The sequence below is a fragment of the Meriones unguiculatus genome, chromosome 19 (assembly GCF_030254825.1).
Source record: "Meriones unguiculatus strain TT.TT164.6M chromosome 19, Bangor_MerUng_6.1, whole genome shotgun sequence".
NCBI lineage: Eukaryota > Metazoa > Chordata > Mammalia > Rodentia > Muridae > Meriones > Meriones unguiculatus.
The window spans coordinates 29,349,771-29,367,753 of NC_083366.1; the positions used below are offsets into that span (position 1 = coordinate 29,349,771).

At 42.7% G+C, this 17,983-nt stretch overlaps 1 protein-coding gene across 6 annotated transcripts in view; it reads right to left on the reverse strand.

Moving 5' to 3' along the window:
• Chrm3 (cholinergic receptor muscarinic 3) overlaps positions 1–16,281 on the reverse strand; it is a 483,970-nt gene extending 467,689 nt beyond the window's left edge. For all 6 annotated transcript variants that reach the window (XM_060372311.1, XM_060372315.1, XM_060372312.1 and 3 more), the window contains exon 1: positions 15,932–16,281. The gene's annotated coding sequence lies outside the window, so the exon portion shown is untranslated. The remainder of the gene's footprint in view (positions 1–15,931) is intronic.
• Between the last annotated feature and the right edge of the window lie 1,702 nt (positions 16,282–17,983).

Consider the following 17,983-nt stretch of genomic DNA (forward strand, 5'->3'; position numbering starts at 1 on the left):
CATTTTCCTTGGATTCTTGAGGCCAGTTGGAGATGAAGGGAAGGAGTCTGGCATCAGGCTGACAGATTCTACTTTGTTTTTTCTGCTGTCACAGGAAAATAAGATGGTTGTCTCTCATGGGTCTGAAAATGTATCCCACTCCCTAAAGTGACCATTTGAAAAGCCGATTTTACCATAAAAGTGAAAGTCTGCTGATACTTGAGAAGTTCATGTTATTTTTAATGGAGCATCCCAAACCCTTCCTCCATGGACAAAGCAGGTCCCCAAATTGTAAAGCAGGTTTTGAGCAGTACAAGACCTGACATGTTTGACACACGGAACCCATAGAAGGTGATGCACCCTGTCACCCCTGCGGAACATGGGTTTTATCCAGTCAAGGGGCTTCTTAAGAACTTTTCAAAGCAATGCTCTGGTTGGGCATGTAAGTGCAGATGTCTGCCATCTAGTGGCGGCCATCAGTATGGACTGTCTAAGGTTTTTAAAAACCAGTCAATATGTATTTGCAGAAAGAATTTAACCCAACCCCCATACCTAAGAGGTATGTGGAAGAGCATAAAAGCTAGGAATGGTCACACATCCAAGTGGCCACACTGTCCTAACGCACCCATGCCTCCTCTGGTCTTGACAACAAGGAGATGTGGACTGCTCAGAAATCCTCTGTGGATACTAGACATAGGTTCTATGTATTTCCAGGAAGATATGAATCCCATGAAGCATCTCTCTTTTCTTATTTAGTCTCTCATATCTAACACATAGAACTCTACCTTATATAATTCAAGGACTTAATAAATTTAAAGAATAAATGAATGGCTAGGAGGAACACTAGAAAAAGGCTAGATGGTAGATAGCCCGTCTCCAGGGTCTTCACTACCACAGGAATGTCTAAGAATCTAAGGACAGCATGAGGGTAGTTTTGTTTTACAGGACCTTAACAATATACAAATTTACACTGAGTTTGTGGAAAATGGGTTAGTGTATATGATTATTCAATTGTACTCAGTTAAATATAATGGTATAACATAAGATATCCTGTAACAAATGGGAAAAACAGACTATGTCCATCATTTATAGTCTTCGTGTCAACCAAACTATTGTGTATAAGGCAATATACTCTTAATACTGATTTAAAAAAATCCATTGTGTTCACTTAAGTAATTTTTATGTCTTTTCTCTGCCCCCATCTCAGCAATACAATCTTCAAATTTAGTGTCATACACTGACAAGAATGTGGTCTGTTGGGCTGGGGTTATAGGTCAGAATTAGAGTACTTGTCTAGCATGTGTGAAGTCCTCTGCTCAGTATTCAGTAACACACACACACACACACACACACACACACACACACACTCTGTGTGTTTATGTCAGCTGCAGGACATAACAAAAGCGGCTAATAAACATGTCAAGAATCGCCTACATCTGAGACACAGTTTCTGTTTTATAACGTCCTATGAAAACTGCTAGTCATATTTCTCGAAGAATCCGTCTTCAGATACTGCAGGGTGCATCTGACGGAGGAAGATGCCTCTTACTGCTGCACCTCAGATCCGTTTTCGCGTACTGTGCTTACATTCCACTGTGAGGGAGCTGCTCTCCAGCCTTCACAGGCCTGAGACACATTCTGAACTGAATGACTCATCATAGCAGGGAGAAGAGCTAAGCTAATGTACCCTTTCCCAATCCAGATATTAACCTACTCACGAAAGGATCTAAACCGCTTTTCTCTCGTCAACGTGTGAGTCTTAAATTTTAGCAAAGTGAGTATCATGGTAGAAGTCTATGACACAGAAGCACAGCTCCTATCTCCATTGTGCTGCTGCTTGGGATTTGGATTCAATCCTCAAGTCTTAGCCACCATATGTGGTGCCCACCATGACTTGTGACCTCCTTTGAGAAACATCACCCCTATGTTGGTTGATATGGGTTGCTAGCTTCACAGGGTTTAAAATCACCTAGGAGACAAACCTCTGTTGGTGAAGGAATTTCTAGATTGGGTTAACTGCAATGGAAAGACTTGCCTCGCCCAAACTCTGGGCAGTACCATACAATGGGTTGAGACCCTACACTAAATAACAAACAAAGAGGCAAACTGAATGTCGGGATCATTTCTTTGTTTCCTAACAAGCTGCCTCACTCTGCTGCCACTAAGCCTTCCCCACTGTGATGGACTATGTCCCCAAACTGAGAGCCAAAACAAAATTCTCCCTTTCTTAAGTTGACTTTGTCATGTATTTTGCCACAGCATAAAGAGCAACAAACCCAACCCCCAAACCCTGAGGTAGAGATATTTTTTATTTGTTTATTTATTTTTATTTTTTATTACTGGGAACCTTCAACACAGAGGTCTTTTTCTGACAGTTGACAGTCCAAAAAAAAAAAAAAAAAAAAAAGAAAGAAAGAAAGAAACCATTAGAACATTAGAATCAGTTGGCAAGAGGAGTCATTTAAGGAACGCTCTCAGAAAGAACCATATCCCGATCATGCTAGTGCCACTGATGAAAGATCTCAGCGCAGACCAAGCCCCAGGCTGGTGAATGGTCCGAATCTCAGCTGAAGAAATCCCGAGATATTTGCATACCAGCCACTGGAGCCAGTGAGGACTGCGTCCCATCTCCTAATAAATAAACTCTTTTGCTAATACCAGGGTACCAAACTGCCACACCTCAAATTGCATTTTCTCCCCAAAAGGAACAGTAACAGAAACTCAATCAGTTCATAGTGGGAGTTTATAACACACCAGGAGCTTCATTAGGGTTGAGCCTTTGGGCTGTATTCATGAATAAAACACAAGTCTATGATTTCCAGGCATCATTCAATTTAGTGAAATTTAACAAGATTATGATGTTGAGTACAGGAACATGCTGTGTGACTGACCTCTAACACAGAAATACATACACAGCACAGGTGATAAATGTGGGATTACATCAAACTAAAAAAAAAAAAAAACAAAAACAAAAAAAAAATTTCTACACAGAAAAGAAAACATCCACGGAGTATAGAGACAGCTTACAGATGAATGGAAAATATTTTTAAACCATGTATCTGTTAATATCAAAACAGGTAAGAAACTCAAACACCTCAATGGTGAAGCCGCAGCACAAGTTAAAAGCAGCCAAAAAAGCATTCCCTAAGAGGAGACATACAAATGGCCAACAGGGCAACACATGAGAAAGTTGTACGTGATGAACTGTGAGGGGGAACAGATAAGACAGTGCGATCTCACCGTATACCTGTGAGTACGCAGTTATCAAAAAGAAAAAAAAAATGCTGCAGAGGGGACAGAGAAGAGTGAATCCTCACACACTTTTGGTGAGGATATAAATTAAGAAAGCCATTATGAAAAAAAAAATGGGTTCCTAAAGAATTAAACAGAATCAATATATTATCTAACAATCTAACCATTGGTTCTATGCTGAAAGAAACAAAATCAACGTGTTGAAGAGATTTGTGTGCTCTCATGTTCATTACAGCATGATCTACAGTAGACAGAATATGGCAACAACCTAATTTTCTACAGATAAATGAATAGTTTGGTGTACATAGACAGGTGCACAAGTGCACACACACAGGCATGCACACAGGGAGGATATTCAGACTTAAAAGGAGAAATTTCTTCAGCTACATGAATAAGTTATAGGACATCAGATAAGCTGAAACAAGCCAGGCACAGAAACAGAAACACTACCTGGAATCTAAGAAAGTCCAACTCATGGTTTAGAACAGTGGCTGCTATGGGTTGTAAAGAGTTTGTATGGAAATCTTGGTCAAAGGATATGGAATATCAATAGTCAGAATGAGGCATATCTAGACATCTGTCCAATAGCATAATGAGTCTGGTTAAAAGTCATACCCAAGTCATTGTAAGTTTGAAATTTTCCAGGAGAATAGCTGGTGAATGGTCTTACAAAAACATTAAATATATCAGTGACTAATATTATCATTAGCTTTATCTATTTTATAATACTTGTATATATCAAGTTATCATGTAATATACCAATTTTAATTATTAACTGTAGACTTGAAGAAGAGTGCTTTTGATTACTTGATGATATCCTAACCCCATTAAATAAGTTCTATGACATAATCATCATCTCCAGCACCATCATTACCTGTTCCTTCTACATTGATCTAGACTTGGGTTTCTTTATGTTGGTTTTGATGGGTTTCAGACTTCCAAAGAGATCTTGTAGCCAATGTATCATTTTCTCCATTTTGCTTCATTTAAAATGTATTTACATATTCTCTTTTTTCTGTCTTTAATACTTAGTCATATGCCCATAGATATTATTTCACACTATATGTTTCTAAACTATATCCTGTTCACTTCCCCCCAAATCTGAGAATGATTATATTAAAAATGAAAACTGCACAATACTAGGAAAAAAGGAGAAAGCAATAGACCGAAAAATAGATGAAATTGGCCCCTATGATTGTATGCTATTTTTACGTCTGAATTTCCCAGCAGCCAGTGCAAAATAGAAACAAAGATAGCTTAATTTCATTTTCAAAAAATAGCTTTCATTATCCCCAAAGAGATTCAATTTTTCCTTATATTAAGTTCTACAAGAAATATGTGCTATCTTAGGGAAGAGATATCAACCAAACCAAAGAACCAAGTATTTTAGAGTTGAAGGAAATAGAAATAGTCTTTATATGATTCAGCTCATCCAGACTTCAGCAATCCCACAGTTTCAAAACTGTAACTCCTTATTATCTTATCTCTATTTGCATTTGTATGTCTTCTCCATCAGGTCCTTCAAGCATACATCTGCCTCCCTCTACCCAAAGAGATGATCTTTCACAGCTGTAGCTCAAAATAGACTTGTCATGTTTAATCTTAATCATGTTGCCCTGGCTGGTCTAGAACTGTGGGGCTCAAGAGATCCTGTTGCATCAGCTACCTGACTAGCTGAGACTATCAGCTTGTGCCGCATACCTGGCTTTCATTCTGACTTCAACATAGCCATACCAAACACTCATGATCATTAAGAGTTTCCTTCACAAATTTTATCTTTTTAGTTCTATGAGAATTTTCTTTTCAAAAAAGAATACCCTCGCTTAGCATATGAACACACAGCTCTCACACTAAATTTATTTTTTTATTTCCTTCTTGTTTCTTTCTTAATTGTATCATTTTGCTAAATATGCTAAATTTCTGTTAAATATTTGTTATTTTTGGCTTATTTGAACTTTATATTTATTTCTGAAACAAAGAATAGTATGTAAATACATAGGTGTGTTAGAGAGATAGATGAATATGTGGGGCTGGGGTAATGAGTAAATGATTAAGGACACCAATTGTCCTTTCAGAGGATCTGAATTCAGTTCCTAGCACCCACAAGGTGACTCACAACTGTTTGTAGCTCTAGTTTCAGAGATTCAGGCACCCTCTTCTGGCCTCTGCAGGAGCTGCATGTTTATGGTGTTAGATATATATGTGTGTGGAAGTACTCATACACAAAACAATAAAATAAATCTTTAAAAATGATAAATACATATTCATAATTCAGAATGTACCATAATTATCATAGGTCTGAGGTTGTGGAAATTTATAAATCAACATAAAGTTAGCAGTATGTGTGTTTATCACCAAACAGCATGATTTTAGTGTGTTTTCAAAATGGATGATCACTCTTGTACCACAGATCCATCACTCAAGTCTGCTAAAGACATCATACAAGCTTGGTCCTTCTAAGGCAGTTTTTGTGCCTTAATTTTACAAACCCATACTGCATTATGTAATTCTGAGAGCAGAGAAACACTGGAGGGGAAAAAAAGACATGCTTAACTGATAAGAAATTCAGAGAAAACACATTTCTATACTTTGAGACCATTTTAAGTGGATGGATTTTCATGCAGTTAAATCAGTCAATGTTTTGGAATGAGTTCCAGATTTTAAAAATAGGGAAGTGATTTACATTTCAAATCAAGTTTCAAAACTCTATTATCGTCCCAGGTTTGTAGAGAGTAAATGTTACAACATGTATATGTTAGTCGGCTTTCCATCACTATAGAAAATATCAGAGGTAAATCAACTTAGGAACAGATAAGGTTTATCTTTTTCTCACAGTTCCTATCCAAGGTTCATTGAGCTGGTTTCTCTAAGCCTATATGGGAGCAGGGCCTGTGGTAGTACTATGTGGTAGAAATCACTCATCTTAAGGACAGGGAATGAAGAGAGAGAGAGAGAGAGAGAGAGAGAGAGAGAGAGAGAGAGAGAGAGAGAGAGGGGAGAAGAGTCTGTGTAAGAATACACTGGGAGTCAGCTAAAACCCTTTCATTAGGATCTATTTTTGAAGAGTTTCCATCACTTCTCAATAACATGATTCTGGGGACCAAACCTTTGACACAGAGGCCAAAGCAATACAGAAAAATGCTGGAAGATTATGCATCAAACTTATGACTTCTGTTACCTCGAAGGATGTGAAGTCATGGTTAGTTTCAAAATTACATGTGTATGACACATTCAAATTTTATGTTATATATTATTTATATAATGAGACATCAGCAAAAGCTCTACAGCTACATATTTTATATGCAGATGTGTGTATCAATCATTTAAGAGGAAGACTAGTGTACGGTAAAAGTGACTCAGAAATGAGCCATCTTACCTAAAGACTTTATGGCTTGATATCTGAAATAATTTATGGACATACACAAGCAAAACAAGAGTGTGTTGGATCACTGATAAGACTGAAATTCTGACAAAGCACCAGAAGAAGAATTGCTAAGGAAAAGTATTATTTCAAATAATCCTTGTTAAAATGATAGTGTCTGGATCTCTGAAGATGTGAATGAATGCACATTCATTTCAGCACAAGGAAAGAGACTTGAGACTGAACCTAAAATGTAAATCATGCCAGAGACCAAGATGGGCGATAAAACACTTTTAGTGATTAGGCCATTGATAGCTGCTGGCAAGGATGTTAAAGAAGATGTTGGAGTCAGGACAAAAATGATAAAAATTCAAATTCAATAAGAAATCTATACAAATGGATTGGAAAGAGAAACTGTAGTCAAATAGATGATCCAGAGTTCTTAGACACTAAAAGAAAGGTTTGACATGCTTAAAAACTGGTTTTCTCCTTAATGTGGATGAGCCTCTGTCCATGAAAGTCTATTGGAAATCTAAGTTCTCAGCCTCTTCCAGATCTCATGCATCAAAGTCCACATTCTACTAAGTTCCTTACGTAGCTGAATGCACATTAAAGATAGAAAGCTGAAGAGCTGTGATGCTGAGAGCAGGAAAGGAAAGTAGCCAAGAAGTTTGAGCTATGGCTTGGTTGAGTATTAGGTTCCGGGATCTAGCACAAAGTGGGAGGGAAAGGGAAAGGATAAATCAAGATTATGTGGAAATGCAGGATGATCATGCTGTTTGCAGAAATGGGAGGCCCCAGGAGAGAAGCAGGAGGAGGAGAAAACAGAGGTCCCTGAGCAAGTGTGTCATGATAGTCCTCTCTTCTGAAACTAAGGCGGTTTGGGGAGAAAGAGAGTGATTCATGCTGAATGGGTGTTGAAAACAATGAATATGGATTACATGGAAAAAGTACGTGATATAAACTGAGGAAGAAGTGTTAGAGAACCAGGGTAGAAAAAAAACAGGAGTTGGAATGTACGAACAACAAGGGGAGTTTAACTATGTTGTAAGAGACCAAGGGAACTGACTCAGAGTTTACAGGTGACTTTTGGAAACAGCACTTTCTATGATTCTTACAAAGATCGAAGCCAGAAGTCAGAGATGTTGTGTCAGGCGACAGTGAAATGTATGGAGGTGTGAATGCTGTCTGATTCTGTCTCATCTGCTGTCTTGAGTCTGGAGTAAGCACAGGCTGCTCTGTGAGAAGACTGCCTACAGTGCCCTATAGAAGTTACTTGTCAACTTGATGATAGCTAGAATATTCTAGAAAGGAACATTTTTGGTGTGCCCATGAGGGATCAAGTAAACTCCTTTAGCCTCCAGGCAACCTGTGAAGGATTACCTAGATTAGATGAATTGAGATGGAAAGGCCCACCCACTGTGGATGGCACCATTCCATAGGCTCAGGTCCAAGACTAACAAAAAGGAGAAAGAAAAGAGCGTAAGAATTCATTGTTCTCTGCTTCCTGACTGTCATGCAAAGTGCCAGGTCCTGCTTGCTCCTGCCACCTTGACTTCCCTGTCCGGAAACTATGAGCCAAGTCAGTCCTTTCTCCCTTGAGTTGCTTTTGTCAGGTTATTTTGTCATAGCAAAAGAAGCAACTAAGACAGTACTCATTGATGATATCTGACAAATTCTGAATGATGACCCTCAAAACAAACAAACAAACAAACAAATAAAAACTATGTTCATTTCCTACTGCCCAGAAGCTCTGATTTCCTGATGTGGCAGATGACTTGCTTAAGGCAAACTCTTTGAAGGAAATGTTTCCTGGACTTTCTAAGTAGACTTAGCCTGTTAGTGCAACCACACATGTAAGAAAGGCATGGAGCCAGAATCACACAAAGAGGAGCAGCAGAGTTAGGGGCTCAAAAGTTGGATTCAGATGGTGTCTCCTTTCCAGAGTATTTCACAGGATTATGTTCTTCCTGATGCCTTGATTTCAGACTTTTGTCGTCCAGAAGTTAAGGGAAAAGACTCTCTTTTCAGCTGTAAGTCATTTTCCATCTGAAAGGGATGAGCATCTCTCACTTCATGATGATCATGCAATCTTAGAGTCACACTAACTGTGTTTTCAAAATAGTGTAACTATGTTGCCTGGTATATCAGAAACAATGACATGAGAATTACAGTAGAGAGAGCATGCTATGTACATAAGTGGTAAGCATAGACAGAGGAAGATGCCATTGATAGAGGTCAATGTCTGATAGAGGAAAGGTAAATGCTGATGATAAGTCAATGAAAGACAGATGGTTAATAGATTATATGTACACACACATATTAGACAGGTGATAAGACGTTGATGAAAAATAGGTGCTAGACATAAAAAAGCTATAGAGAGAAATCATATATATGTGTATAAATAGATTTCAGTGACAGATGATAGAAATTGATAGACTGGTGATAGATAACAATTGTAGGGAGCAGAAGCCTTGAGTAAGTGAAGAACTAAGAGAGTGTGTGCTGTTGACTCGGGCATAGTGTCAAGGACTCTAAAGTGTCAGAACCATGGGAAAATGGCAAAGCTTTACCTTACTTGTCTGAATGTGAATGTTGACATTGTGTGCAGAGAATGTCCATGACAGCTTTCTCGCCCAGATACTTCTGGCCTGAAGATTTCTCTCCTACAGAGACTGATTCTAACAAGATTAGCTAAACCTGGCTCCTTGATCCAGCTGTAGACCATACCTTCTTGTTCATCTGTCTGTAATAGCCCTGCCTCCCTGTTCAGCTGTAATCAATAACCTTGTCTCCTTGTTTGATTCTATATAGTAAACACACTAAGCTTTTGGCAGGGGTGGGGGTGGGGGAGTGGGGGGGGGGCTGAAGTTTATCCATCAGACAACCCAGACCGCCTGATTCCAATTTTCCTGTCTACATGTCAGCTGATCTTTTCTCTATTCCCTTGTCACCCCAGTCAGGTCCATTCCTGGAGCCCTTCTAGATAAGAAGGGGCGGGGTCTATCGAGTGACGATAAAGACAGATAGGTAGTAATGATACATAGATGCTAGATATTGATGACAGATGATAAACAGATGTCACTTTTAAGTGGGTGACAGGCAAATAACAGATATTGATGACTGGTTAGTAGGCAGATTTGTTCATTGTACTCAAACTAATATTTATTAAAATTTATTTATATACTCTTCATATAGTCAACTCTGAAGAAAGTCAACATGCATTTTCCTGGGTTATCCTTTAATGTCAAATGGAATGACAATGATAGGAGTTACCCTTGAATATCAAATGGAATACCAAAGAATTCTATTTGATATTGGAATAATTTCCTATTCCAGTAGAGTTCAGAGGAGAGAGAAATGACTTGCATTTAGACAGAGGTTTTCCAGCTTCTGATGTTTCAATGGATTAAGTGACATATAATAATTTATAAGAAGGAATGTGGAGTAACATCTTCACTTGAGGAAAGCTGTAGAGGGTTGGTGGTCCTGTGTGATGGTAAGGAAATGTAGACATGGAGATGAGAAAGATAAGGAGATTCCACAGCCTCCCTATATCCTCCATAATACTCTGTCAACGTGATGTAGTGCTGTCACTCATGTGAGACAGAAAGGACAGGATGCCATCTATGAAAAGCTCAGTTTTTTCTAATGCTACTGTGTCAGGGATGTCCACACAACAAGAGCAGTGTTTCCAATTATCTCTCTACTAAGAACCTGAAATATCACAAAAGTGACTGCACTCAACACTTTTCTAATGCACACACACACACATGTTGAGTCAACATTTGCAACTGATTTGAACCAGAGAACCTGAGTAGTACTCGGAATGACAAGTTGTTGGCCCATGAGGTGCTGCTGCAAGACCGTCTTTTGAAGGTAAGCCATGGCTTGATGGGACGTCAAATGCATCCATTAACAGTGGTAGCCAAGTTTCTGCCATCCAAGCCCATGGAAGGGGGGATATGTCATAGTGACAGTGCATCCAAGCCTACAGCCACGTCTCACTGTGATAAATGATGAAGCTCAGTAGACGATCACCAGGACATTTCATGCCCGTTAGTACAAGGTTTGCAACGGCTAAAATGTGGTGGCCTGTCTCTATGAAACAGGCTGACGACCTCTGATGCTGATTTGACTCATCAGAATTGTGTCTGCAAGAGTGGTTGGAGGATATCTGGTCTGAGCCAGGCAGCCTGCACTAGTGTCACTTCCTGTGTCAGAGGTGACCGAAGGTAAGATATGTCATGGCTCAGTTGGTGTGCCAGATTTCAAGGGAACAGTGGGGGCAGGAAACAGGCTAAGGCTGAGCTAGAACAAATGACCTAACGGAGGATTAACTCAGCAGTGGATAGTCAGCAACTCAAATTACAGTGGCCAGGAGGGGTGTGGAGTATTGAGATTTGATCCTGCCAGCAATGACAGACAAGGAGATTTTATTTGTTAGGTGAACTTGGCAACACAAGTCTCTAGGCAAAAGTGAGTGCTACACCATCAGGTCGGTGACTATGCCCTAGTCCCAAGGATTTGTCCACACTGGAACTGAATCAGAGGCTGAAAATAACAGAATGGAGTCTTGCTCCTGGAGAGAAGTCTTGGCAAGATCAAGGCTGACTGTCAAGGTCATTGCTGAAAGTTATTCCAGGCAAAACATTAAGCCTAGAGCTGAAAAGGTGAACTGAAAACACAAAAGAAGCCTAGTCCTATGAGATAGCAGTAAGAAAAGAGCTCAGGGTTAGGAGCCCAAGGAATTGCTGAAGCCCATAAGGATTAGGAACTCAGACTTGATCCTCCGGTAGGGCAAACTGGGTAAGAATAAGTAAAGTTGGGTAGGTCCTGGAGTCGCTTGCAGAGCCCAAGGAAACAGCAGGGCCTCAAAGCCCTCCATACATGAGGGCTTCTTTCTCAAAGCCCTCCATGTATTGCATGGCCAGTTTCCTACACGTTTTTGTATTCTGGGTGGCTTCAGGGTGAGCTGGTACATTTGTGGAGAAGATGACAGCTCGGTATGTACTGTAAGGTGGTCATCATGGCCAGTGGATGCTGCCCCCATGTCAGCATGGCAGACTGAAGCTGGAGTCTCTGCAGAGAAGGGCTAAGAGGATGCCTGCCTGCCAGAGTCCTCCAGCCTCAGGAGGGTAGGGACAGGAAGCTCCAACAAGTGGAAGAATTTAAACTGCCAAACTGCAGGGGAGAGCCTGCCAGAAGCTGAAGTGTGAACACTGCCAGAACTGAAGGAAGAACACACAGTGGCTGAAGGCTGAGCTAGCACTCACCCCACCACGGGGCTTCAAGCTCTCTCTCTCTCTCTCTCTCTCTCTCTCTCTCTCTCTCTCTCTCTCGGAGTACTGAAGGGGCATGGGTTCTGACCATACACCACTTCATAGTGCTTCTGAGTTTGTTCAAAAGGCACTTCTGGGGGTAGGAAAATAGTTCCACTGGTAAGTGCTTGACTTGTAAGCAAGAGGGCTTGGATTTGATCCCCAGAATCCATTTTTAAAAAGTTCGTCATGGTAGCATACACTTGTGATCTCAGTCAGTGCTGGGGAGATAATAATTATTGGCTCTCTGGGGCTTGCTGGTCAGTCCACATAGTCTTCCTGGTGAGTCTTGGGCCAATAAGAGACCCTGTGTCAAGAAAACAAGGTAGAGAGCACCCGAGGAACAAGACGATTCCCCAGCGGCTGCAGTGGCTGCAAACCTGTGCAAATACTTTTACTGATATTAAAACATACACGTACCCACACATACATCGATGTGTATACACAAAAGAAACAAAAAAATATTTTTCTGCATGGGTTCTATGCTCATGCCAGTCTTGAGTTGTAGATGTGCAAACATGACCGTCTCCATATACTGCCAGAGATAAAAGCTTAGGAAGGCTTACAGTCTTCATTGTAGGACCTGTGTGGCTCCTTATTTTAAACAGCTCCCAATGCCAATTCCAATGAAGGTTTCCACTGACCAGGAATGCCAAAGTGTAAGGCACTCAGGAGGACAGCAAGCGAAGTCCCTAAAAGGGACAGCTTTCGCCTTGGCAGGCTGTCTGTAAGGAGTACACGGCAAGAGCCACGTTGAACGATCTAGGATCAGGAGTCAGCTTTGTACTTGCTCCAAGCCCCAGGCAGCTTCCTTAACAGTGAACAGAGTGTGTCAGACCCTCAGCTTCCACCTTGACTGGTGTTGTTGCCTCGTGTCAAACTCTTTAGATGATCTTGTCGTGAAGCCAAGACTTTCCTTTGAGTATGAAAGTCTAACCCAAAAGGGTAAGAGCCGGAGCAGGACTTCTACAGACTCAAAAAAACCTTCTGGACAAAAAAATAAGGTCGGGGTGTTAAATTTCATAAATACCACATTTTGGGAAACCATGTATACACTGCTTTTAACAACTAAGCGCCAGGCATATTTGTGCATGCTGATTCACTTAAAATATAAAAATAGAAAAGGGGCTTGATTAATTCTTTTGTTGGAGCCATATATGCCTTTTAAAATATTTCTCTGTAAGAAAGATATATTTTCAATTCACAAGCAAACTGTGTGAAAGAAAATATTTCCAATTAGTCATTCTTCAAAACCATGCTGAGAATGTAATGGTATTAGTCATAACATACCACGATGTAAAATTAGGTTCCATACATGAAGGGGAGCTGGGTCCCTTTCTCTGTAGAACTCTTCATTCATCTCTGGTGTAAAGGGCCACCACAGCTGCTCTGCACATAAATGTCCCCATACTGCAAACAAGACCCAGTCTCTTCATCGTTACAGTGACAATGTCCAGGCCACTTAAGTGTAAGCAACTGAATCTGCCAAGGCTAACAACATTATTAGGCAAGAACACTATGTTGGCTCAAGAAATGTGATGATATTTTACATTAAATAAGAAGAATAAAAAACCTTAAAAAGTTAACACTTCAGAAAGCTTTGAATTATAACCTCTATGTTTCTATTCAGTTTATTAACATGTATCCAAGAAATCCTAGCTATGTCCATTACCCCTCCCCACAACTCACATTCAACAGGTTGCTTGCTATTAAAAACTAAAATATGATTAAAAGGAGCTTATATTCTCATACATTCTAGCCTAAAGTAACATTTTTCTTTTCTGTAAAAGATAAGCCATTTTTAATAAGAAAAAAAGATATACTTTAATGAGCATATTTAGCCTTGCTTCAGCAATCTCCAGAAACAAATGCATTTGAAGCAAAATTTTTCTATCCCTCTTTGGGGGAGGAGGGCAGTACAGTGAATCCTTTCAGATTTCCCCAAAGCATACAAGTTTCTTATGTAAGTTTTCGAGTAGGCTTAAGACAAAACTACATCCTAATATGTAGCCTTTATCTACATGCCACCCAATTCCACAAAGTCTATTTCTTAAAATATTACACCTTTGCCTAACAATAATTTTTATGACCAAAGATTTGTGTTAGTAAGGTTTCCAAAAGGTCTACCTTTTATCTCATTTTCTTATTAAACTATTGAGTCCATTTAAGGCACTATCCACTATTGTTTTTAAAAGTCTTACATCACTCTTATTTTCACGTTTAACTCAACCTCAAAACACCCCTTCCAGCCTAGGGTTCAGCCATATCAGATCTGCAGCCATTACATTTAACTTCATAATTTATGTTAAAGTTATGTGTTCTTACGGGACTTCAGAAATTGCATGCCTTCTGCCTTAACAGTAGCCAACTGCATGTTAAACTAATCGAGACAAACCACGTAAACATAATCTAAAGGCAGAATTATCGAGTGGTGGGTGTGTGGTTCACGCTCCACTGCGGTGGCCTGTGAGAACACACATGGAGGAGGCGAGCATGCTCCCTGCACATGTCTGCTTCCCAACACCAGCTCCTGGCACAACCGGCGGCACAGAAAGACCTCCTTCCTTTTAACATTATCCACTGAAAAACCCTGTATCCACGTGTGTGTTTATTCCAGGGTCCCCTCTGTCCTTTTTGGAAAGTATATCCTCCTGTAAGATCTCTCCAGCAAATCCACTAGCATTGTTTTAAACCCAGGAAACGGTGCTGACTGGTTCCTACAGGATGAATGCTTTCCCAATGTGAAACCCTCTGGATTTCGTAATTATTAAGCAAGCCTTAAGAATATGTTCTGTTTTCAAATAATAATCCAGAAAGGGTGGTGGTGGTGGTGGTGGTGGTGCTGTGTGTGTGTGTTGGGGAATGATACATTTTCTATCTTGTTGAGTCTCAGAGGCCAAGAGAGGAAGGAAAGATCTGTTGAAAGCTCACAGTGAAATGGTCAGTCTCCCTAACAGAACAGTCTCCCACCCTTTCAAAACCCTGCCAACAATGTCAGTGGAGCCAGCCGGGTGGGTGGGCGGCAGCGGCGTATATGCTTACAGACTTCGGACAGTTTCAAAAACACCAGTCAAGGTCTGTGCTTTTGAAATATGTCCATATGGATGTGAGTCCCCAAAGCTCGCTTCCTTTCCTACTTCCACCCTGCGTGCAAGGAGACTCTCACACATTCACCAGTAGGCAGGGCAGGGTCACAATTCCAACACTCACAGTGCAGAGTGGACAAGGGAATCCTACCTCCCCACCCCCGCCCCCGGGTCAACCATTCTCCTAACCCCAGCGGCTTGAAACCGCGCAGAGAGGAACAAGCTGCGCACTGTAAGCACACTGTGTCAGGGTCCAGAGAGCTCTGGAGAAGAGAGCCGGTGTAGTTCAGCAGCTCAGGCTGAGGAAGAGTAGACGCGCACTCTGGCTCAGCACCCTTTCCCAGGTCACCAGGAGTGTGTGTGTGTGTGGCGGGGGGAATCGCGTCTTTGCTCCAGAAAAGGAGCCCCAGCAGTCGCCCCTCGCTCTGAGGTTGGCAGGAGTCTGATTTAGCTTTACTAAAAAACGACATTAAAAGGCACACAGAGGACCTGGCTCACAGGCGCACAGGCACGCAGCTCTGGACCCCTGCTGCTTCACGGTTGACTCCTGACTACCAAGTAGAGAAGAGAAGCCCGAGGGAGCTGGGTGAGCCGACTGGGCGCTCTCTTGGCCACCGACCGCCTGTCCCAGCCCTTACCCAAGCGCTCGGGTGCTACCTCCGCATTCTCCACCCCTGGTCCCCGCGCTCCAACTCCTCACCAGATCGATCTCGGGTTCCTGTCCTCCCCCTCCCCCTCCCCAGAATGACAAAATCACCTCTCCCAGTCCCTCCTCAGTCCTTCCTTTCAACTCCGCCAGCAAACAAATTTCCTCCCGCGGCGGAAAACTTTTCCCCCTTATTTCACCACCACCAGATAAGGCGAGAAACCGGGTCAGCGGTCGCCGCCAGCCGCTCTACCTCGCGCCCGCGGCGAGCCCCGCGCGTCCTTACCTGCCAGCTGCGCTCCAGGTGGCTGTCCCACTCGAGTCCTCCGCGCCTCCCGGATCCTCCCGGACCGTCCGGTCCTTTCCCCAGAACCCCGGGCTCTCCAAGTACGCTGTTCCGAGACAGCGAGCGTCCTCAGGGTCGCTGGTGTCCCGGAGCCGCCCTGGTCTGCATCGCCCGGCCGCTGGGTGCAGGCGCAGCTGCGGGGCTCCTCCCGGCGGGTCGCGAGCGCGGGGCTCCCGGCTGCAGCCTGGATGGCCCGCGGTTGCGCTCCCGGGTCCGAGCGCGCTCCGCCCGCGGGCAGCTGCGGCCGCGCGTCACATGCCGCCTTCGGGCAGCAGCCGTGGCACCTGCCCGGGCGACCGCACCGGGGATCGGCTGATCCGCCCCCGCGTCCTGCGCGCCCCTGCCCGCCCCAGCCCTCTCTGATCTCGCCTTGATTTATTTATTTATTTATTTTTTTACCCTCCTTCTGCTCTCTCACTTCTCGTTTCTCTCTCTCTCTCTCTTTACCTTCTATTCTTTTCTCCAAAAGCAGGCAGAAGGCGCTCCAAGTGGGAGGAGATCCGTCCCTCCCTACGAACTCTTCCTCTGCCTGGTGGTGGCGATCGTGGCTACCGCTGCCCCCGTCCTCCTCCCCTTCCTCCTCCTCCTGCTTCTTCTCCTTCGCTCGGTGTAACACGCTAGCTGCCTGCTGGAGCCCCAAACCTGCTCTGCTTCTGAGCATGCCCAGTGGCCCTGCGGGCTCCTCGCTGCTCCCCGCGTGCGGGCTTGGCTGTGTTCTCTGCCTGGCAGGGGCGAGGGAGATCCCGGGTGCTTTTCGGGTGGGATCGCTAGGGGCCGGGCGCCGAGCCCGGGCGAGGAGTGTCCACCCACCCAGCGTGGCTGCACGTGCTCCCTAATTGCGCCCCGGTGCCTCAGGGGTTGAAGTTGATCAGTTTCGTGTTCCACTGGAAATTTGAAATGGGCTTCCTTCAATTGTTTAGGAAGGTATGAAGAATGTGATTTCTTGGGCTTAACTTACGGATGAACGAACCTCAGCTCAGTGAAAATAAACGACCTGGCTGGCAACCTTTCTTGAGGGAACAGTATGGTGCGAGTACGATTGAAGATTTAAGGAGCGTCTGTTTATGTAGAAAGAGGTAGCAGCTTCTGCTCCCCAAAAGTTTACACTTCAAGAGAAATTAGAGAAGCACGGGAGAAAAGGACGCGTCCGCGTGCATATACGCATGCGCGCACACTTTTTTTTAAATCAGAAAAATAAAACTCATAGTTTCTCTAGTTTTCTTTCTTTCTTTCTTTCTTTCTTTCTTTCTTTCTTTCTTTCTTTCTTTCTTTCTTTCTTTCTTTCTTTCTTTCTTTCTTTCTTTCTTTCTTTCTTTCTTTCTTTCTTTCTTTCTCTTCCTTCCTTCCTTCCTTTCTCTCACTCTCTCTCTCTTTCTTTCTTTCTCTTCCTTCTTTCTTTCTCTCTACCTTTCTCCCCCTCTTTCTTTCCTTGTTTCTTTTCTCTCAATCCTTCTCCCTCCCTCCCACTCTCCCTCCCTTTTCCCTCCTTTCCTTCCTCCGTCCCTCCCTCCCTCCCTCCCTCCCTCCCTCCCTTCCTTCCTTCCTTCCTTCCTTCTCTTTGCTTCTGTAGCCCTCTCCTCCCCTGCTCTGCCTCAAACTCCCATCGTGCTCTTTCTCCCTGTCTTCCTACATGATGGGATTTCTGGCAGCCCACCTAGTTATTCTAGCCAGGCTTTTAAATTCATATACAACTCAAGAGAAATGTGAGGCTGGGAGCAGAGGGGATTGCTTGCTATATACTAATGTCACCTAACTAAATAAAGACAAAGGAGAGAGTTATAACAAAGCTCTAGATAATAATGAGGCTGCCCCAAAGCATTTTGTGGCTTTTCTTGAGTGAATATAAAGACAATTTGTATAAAAGCACAAGCCTCTTTAATCCCAGGACTTGGCAGTCTGAGACAGAAGGAAGATGAGCTCAAGTCTAGCTTGGGCTACACAGATAGTCTGTCTAAAAATAAAAAATAAAAATAAAAATAAGAAAGAACCAAT